Source organism: Cricetulus griseus (genome assembly GCF_003668045.3).
Source record: "Cricetulus griseus strain 17A/GY chromosome 1 unlocalized genomic scaffold, alternate assembly CriGri-PICRH-1.0 chr1_1, whole genome shotgun sequence".
NCBI classification, from domain to species: domain Eukaryota; kingdom Metazoa; phylum Chordata; class Mammalia; order Rodentia; family Cricetidae; genus Cricetulus; species Cricetulus griseus.
In genome coordinates this window covers 44,422,352-44,429,191 of record NW_023276807.1, presented here as the reverse complement: position 1 = coordinate 44,429,191, position 6,840 = coordinate 44,422,352, and positions in this window count along the sequence as shown.

Sequence of the window (6,840 nt, the reverse complement as noted above, 5' to 3'; positions counted from 1 at the left end):
AAATTGCTTGCCCACACTTTTTGCAGCGGACAAAGCCCGATGCTCGAGGTAGATGGCCAGGGCTGGGCCTGCGCAGAGGAACCAGGATCTGTGTTCTATGGAGGCGTGGGTAAGAGCCTTAGCCTCAGGCAACTTTGTCAAAACACTTCAGTTCCAGTTTGTTCATTGTGTTGTTTCACTAGGGAGCCTTGAGTAATGCACAGGAAACAATAGGGAATGACATAACGTATGGTTGTTAAATGCTGGCGCCTACTAAAAGCGGTGTAGAAACTTTGGTCTTGACATGGAAGACTAACTTAATCCGTAATCCGTGTAATCCATTTCTGTGTAGATTCTTGATCCAGCAAGGTACATATTTCTTTTGCCTCCGATCTTTCCCACGATGTCATAACTCTCTCCCATTCCAAACCACCCACCGCAGGCACAGCCTCTGTATGACTTTTTTTTCTTAAACAAAACAAAACAACCCCCCTTTTGGTCCTGTAAAAAGAAACATGGATGCTGTCATAATCAAAATGGAATGGCCTTGTCAATGTTTACAAACATAAAACCGTACATTTATGAAGGAATGGTTCTTACCTGTTGTTGCTTGCGAGGAACTATCACGAAAGGCAGTGAGGCAGTGAGTGTACCCCAAGTTTGCAAAGAAGCTGCCACAACCTCATGCATGAAACACTTTTGCAAGGAGTTCTCCCTATCCTGCAAATATGGGGTCTATTATTGCTAACACAGCCAAGGATTAGTATTGAAAATGTGTCTTTTCTGGTGCTGGCCTTGTAATAAGAAAGGGAGATAGGAACTGGGCATGCAGTTTAGAACAGGGAACCACACAAACAGAAATGTCCTTGGTTTTCACAAGAGTACCAGAAGGGAGCTCTGGTTTCTTATCACCTTCTAAAAGAGCACCCTTGCCTGGAGAGGATCCTAAGGATGTGATCAAAGCTGCAGACAGTGATCTCTTCCGGAACTGGATCTCTGGATTCTCACGGTGTGAATAGGTTTATCTCTTCCCCAATTTTAGCCCATCTCCTCAATGATGTTAGGGTTATTGCTTCATGGAGGGAAATGCCACAGTAGTCTTGATCACAGCTGAATAGAAGCCCATTATATTTTTCCTTCCTGTAAACTGCATTCTAAGAGCAGTTGACTAATGGAGCTGCAGTCCGGGCTATGCTGAGGTCCACCTGATTTTCTCAGAAAATGGTAACTTTACATTTCCAAATTTCCCATTTCTTTCAGCTACTGGCTAAAATCAAGGGCATGCTTTTCAGGCACTCAGTGCTTTTTAAAAAAAATTAAAAATTTTTCCCTTTATTGTTTTCCTCTAAAACTATCCCAACTTCCATTATGTGGCTGTTTACAAACAACATAGTTTTTTTTTTTCTTTTCTCTTCTCCTGAGATGTTATGTATGAAGAAGTGTAATGTTTCTTGCCTTGGGGTTTTTCTTTTTAAAAATTGTCCTCGAGTTTTTGTTTAAGTTTGTTCTTACATGCTTTTATCATGGAGACTGAGAACCCTGAAAGGATACATCAGTTTCCCCTGTAACCTATGGTACTCACTGGGTAGCATCCCAAAATTTCTGGTAACACCAGTGTCCTACCATCGAGCTAAATCCCTGGCACCTATCCTTGTTGTTTTTGTTTGTAAAAACTGCCCGTGTCTCAGCCTCCTTGAGAATACCCAGAGTCTTGTTACACTATGCTCTGTAAAATGCTTTGAAGCACCTTAATCTCTCTCCTAGATTGATGTTCTCCTACCTATTTATACAAGGCAGCTTGTTCCCTTGGACAGATATGGAGGGAATCCTATTATTAGTTAATAACTATTGTAATCTTTTAGTTTTTTAAAAATATTCTTATATGTATAGATGTTTTGCCTACATGCATGTCTGTTTATCATGTGCTTGGTGCTTGGAGAAGCCAGAAGAAGGCATTGGATTTCTTAGATGTGGAGTTACAGGAGATTGTGAGCTGCCATATGGATGCTGGGAATAGAGAGTTGGTCTTTTGGAAGAGTAGTCAATGTTTTCAACTGTTGATCCATTTCTCTCCAGCCTGTATGGGTGATTCCCCTCTCTTCCCATGCTTAATCCTTGACATTACACTCAGTTATTGGGAAAATTTTAATGCCCAGTTTTGCTTTTTCTGCCTAGAACACTGTTCTTTATCTTTGTTTTCTCCCCAGTTACTGTTCCAAGTTTTTAAGGTTGTTAGTGACAAGGATCCAAATGGAGTTTTCAATGCTTGTTGATGATAAGAATCATGGTAGACACCAGTGGTAGGCTCCTCACCTAGAGAGAATCCACATCTTAGAAGACAACAGGGCATATGCAGTTTTTTATAAGATTAAAAGATGCTTACATTTAAGCAAATACTCAGGGAGAACTTCTTCTTTTACTACTGACAGCTAAAGGTAGCTTTCAGATTTCCTGTTTAGAGTAAAAATGTAGTTGTACAAGAGAGTTGTATGACTAGCTAAATGTGTCTATATATGTACTATAGTACATTGTATATTTCTGTCATATTTACACTTGGACAAAGGGTCATAGTGCTATCAGAACAACCATATATTGAATAAAAGTAGGAGTGGACTGGGGTAGGAGAACATTGAAAGAGTGTGAATACTTCTGCTACAAGTTTAAAAGCCAGGTGATACAGAGCAAGGTTGCAAGTAGCATGTGTAAGGTGCCAAGCTTTCTGAGCATTCCCACCCCTTCTCTGACTTTCAGGTATCAGGTGACTTCCTCTGGAACAGTGCCTCTCAAGGCTGGCTTGTTGAGATCAGGCTGTGCTCTGCTCTAAGCTGCTCTGAATTGCGCAAAACATTAGCTTTCAGGCTATGCTTTTTCCATTTTACAAGGAACATTTGGCTCCATTTTTGAGTGCAAATGCAGGGGCAGAATGACTTTGCACCTTGCTACACATGTAGACACTATCACCAGCCTAGTGGTATCCACGATGCACAAACTAATAGATAACTTAATCCTATAGTAAAGATACTAACTACCCCATGATGTTATCTAAGTAGCTTGGAACTACATAAACACATGGGCACAATAAAAACCATACTGGAAAGAGCAGACTTGATAATTTATGGGCCACACTAGGAAAAAGAAGGGTGCAGGATACCCACATTGATCTCATGAAGGGGCTGCCGTCTAACACTGTTGACCATAGTTACACACACATACACACACATACACACACACACACACACACACACACACACACACACACACACACACACACACGAGTCCCCAAGACTACAAGTGTAACCTGAGACTAAAATAAAAGAATCTGTGTTTCAGGACCTGAGCGAGGTCCTCTGTGTTTACATTATGGCTTCCAGTTTAGTGTTTTTATGAGATGCCTGAGTGTGTCAAGGAGTGGGCCTCTGAATCTTGAGCCTTTTTGGGCTCTTCCTCTTCTGTTTGTCTTGTCCAACTTCAATGTGATAGTTTTTGTTTTATCATAATTGTATTTTATTTCATTATTCTTAAAAAAAGGGAACTTGTGCTTGCTGACAGCTATCAAGGAAGACTGGGATTGCTTCACAAATTGTGGGCAATGAAACGGTTACAGTTTGTGAATTTGTTATTCCATAGATTCTGACATTGTGGAAAGGCACAATGTGTTCATTCATGTTTCTGATACATTTTATGCAGGTCACAACCTATGCAGAAAGACTGCATGAATGAATCTTCAAGGTCAATTGCCACCAAAGTTACTGTAGCACTTGTGGTACCTATTTAATTATTTTATATACTTACATAATGGACCTGTTCATTACTCATGTGAAAGAATACAGCAGACAATTGTGGAATTGTAATACCTGGTAAAGTTGCTCAAGACCATGGCTCTGTGGAATCAGATTTCCTTTAGGCAGCCAGGAATGGGCCAGTATTACCTGCCCTAGGGAGTGCATGCCACAAAAGTTATGGACAAGCACCTCTAGAGCACCGAGTCATCTCATGCTGCTACTTATAAAACACTCACTTATTAGCAGGAGGGCAAGCCAGCCCTATGGAGAAGCTGTAACTAATTTTTCAATTTAATCCCCCTTTCTTTTGTGTGTGTGTGTGTGCGTGTGTGTGTGTGTGTGTGTGTGTGTGTGTGTGTGTGTGTGTGTATGAGAGTGTAGGTGTGTGTGAATGAGTATTTCTGAGTGTGTGTCTGTGTGAGTGTGTGTGTGACTGTGTGGATATGAGTGTATGTATATGAGCATCTGTGTGTATGTGTATATGAGGGTGTGTGTGTGAGTATATGTGTGTGACCGTCTTTTTGTGTGTATGTTAGTGTATGTGTGTGAATGTGTCTTTGTGTGTATATGTGTGCATGTGTGAATATAGTGTGTGAGTATATGTGTGAATGTGTGTATGTGAGTGTATGTATATGAGTGTCTTTGTGTGTGTGTGTGTGTATGAGTATATGTTTGTGACTGTCTTTTTGTGTGTACGTGTGTGTGTCTTTGTGTGAGTGTATGTGTGTGTTTGTCATAAAGCACGAAGTGCTACTCTAAGAATTGTTGCTTCCTGTGATCCTCATGGCATCTGTCTTACTGCTGGGTCCTTTCTATTGCTACAATTGATGCTCAGCCTTCTAAGTACCTCTAGAAGGAAGTCAGGAACTCTTAATCCAATCCGTTAATAAGGATTTTGTTTCTCTCCTTAATTGTTCCCAAATCAGACAATTCAAATTACTATTGGAATATGGAAGTTGGAGAAATTCCTTGGTTGGGACCCACACCAGATTTGTGTGTGATACTCTCATCCTCACTTACAGTTTGGAATGAGAGCTACCACAGGTTCAGACACTAATGGTTTCTGAGGTCCACTTTGCACAAGCCTGTATCGTGGCTGAGTTCTGGACACAGTTTTATGTTAATTTCAGTGATTGCACCCCATCCAGGTTTTGTAGCAGATGCTTGGGATTTTATCACTGGAAATTCTGGCTCAGGGGCTGGAGAGATGGCTCAGTGGGTAAAGATGCTTGTTGTGACTCCTGCTGGTCTGAGTTCAGTCCTTGAGACCCACATGATGGAAGGAGAGAGCTGTCTTCTGAAAGTTGTTCTCTGACCTCCACATGTACACCATTGTGTGTGTGTGTGTGTGTGTGTGTGTGTGTGTGTGTGTGTGTGTGTGTGTATGTGTGTGTGTGCACGTGTGCATGTGTGCGCACGTGCGTGTGTAGGTGTACATAAAATAAAATATGCAAGAAATTACAAAATTTAATTATGTTAGCTGTGGCCAACAAAGTTTTTCCTTTTTTCTTTCTCCATTTTTTATTTGAATTAGAAACAAGATTGTTTTACATGTCAATCCCAGTTCCCTCTTCCTCCCTTCTCCCCTACCAACCCCCCAACTAAAACCCTACCTATTACATACTCTTTCTGGCCCCCAGGGAGGGTGAGGCCTTCCATAGGGGATCTTCAGAGTCTATCATAACCTTTGGTATAGGGCCTAGGCCCACCCCTATGTGTCTTGGCTCAGGGAGTAGCCCTTTATGTGGAATGGGCTCCCAAAGTCCACATCTATGCTAGGGATAAGTACTGATCTATTACAGGAGGCCCCATAGATTTCTGAGGTCTCCTCACTGACACCCACATTCCTGAGGTCTGGATCAGTCCCATGATGGTTTCCCAGCTATCAGTCTGGGGACCAAGAGCTCCCCGTTGTTCAGGTCAGCTGTTTCTGTGGGTTTCACCAGCCTGGTCTGGACCCCTTTGCTCATCACTCCTCCTCTGCAACTGGATTCCAGTTCAGTTCAGTGATTAGTTGTGGGTGTCTGCTTCTACTTCCACCAGCTGAAAATGAAAATTTGATGTTAGTGAGGATACAGGCCTGGCCTGTTCTGCTAGGCCCTGCATGGTTTTATCCTTTCTATTGTGTCTATCACAAAATCTCACAGTCAACAGGCCCTCTATAAGCAATAAGCTTCAAGCTTATTCGAAAACTCTTGCTGGAGGTCCAAGCCTAGCCTGGGCTGGCAGTTCCAATATTTGGAAGCTCTCCCATCTTACTTTGCCTTCCAGTTCTTGGGCTGGCAGCATCCTCACTCCTATGACCTCCCAAAACAGTGGCTCTCCTTCTGTTCTGGGGACTCTTCCACTTCCCAAGGTATCTTTTCCAGTGTCTAGATGTGCTTTCATTTGAAACACTGGGAGGCAGAGTAAGAGCGGGAGGGTTGCTTCTTAATATCCCTCCACATGCTGGACCTCTCTTCCCTACTGAAGAATTGCCCATAATGCCAAGGGTGTGAAACTTGCCCTCAGCCTTCATCTGCAACTTTCTTTTGCCAGCTCTCAGTCTGCCAGAACAAACAGTAGTTCAAATATGTGTCTAAAACTCACCTAGTTAGTTAACAGATTCAAAGTGAAGATTCCCAAGGTCCATCCTAGGGGATGGAAGTTTATCAGTCTGGGACTTGGGCCTAGAGTTTCACTGCAATAACTGCTCTAGGGAATTCTGAAGAAAGCAAGATGAATTACCCTCTGACAAACACTGCCCTGAGTGATTGAATTTTGATCCCAAACACAAAACACTAACTTGGCATGTGAGATGATTTGCTGGATGACCGACTTTACTGGAACAAATGTTCTGTCTTCTTGCATGGCTCTGTTTATAGAATGTGTTCCTGTCACCTTACTCTCCCTCATATTCCCCTGCTTCCCACCTTCATTCCACTGTAGAAAATTAACTTGGATCCTGAAAAAAATGATGTACATTAAAAATGAGCATCGGCTAGGCGTGGCTACGCACATCTTTAAACCTAGCACTCAGAGGCTGAGGCAGGCAGATTGCTTTAAGTTTGAGGCAACAAGAGCTCTAGGCGATCCTGTC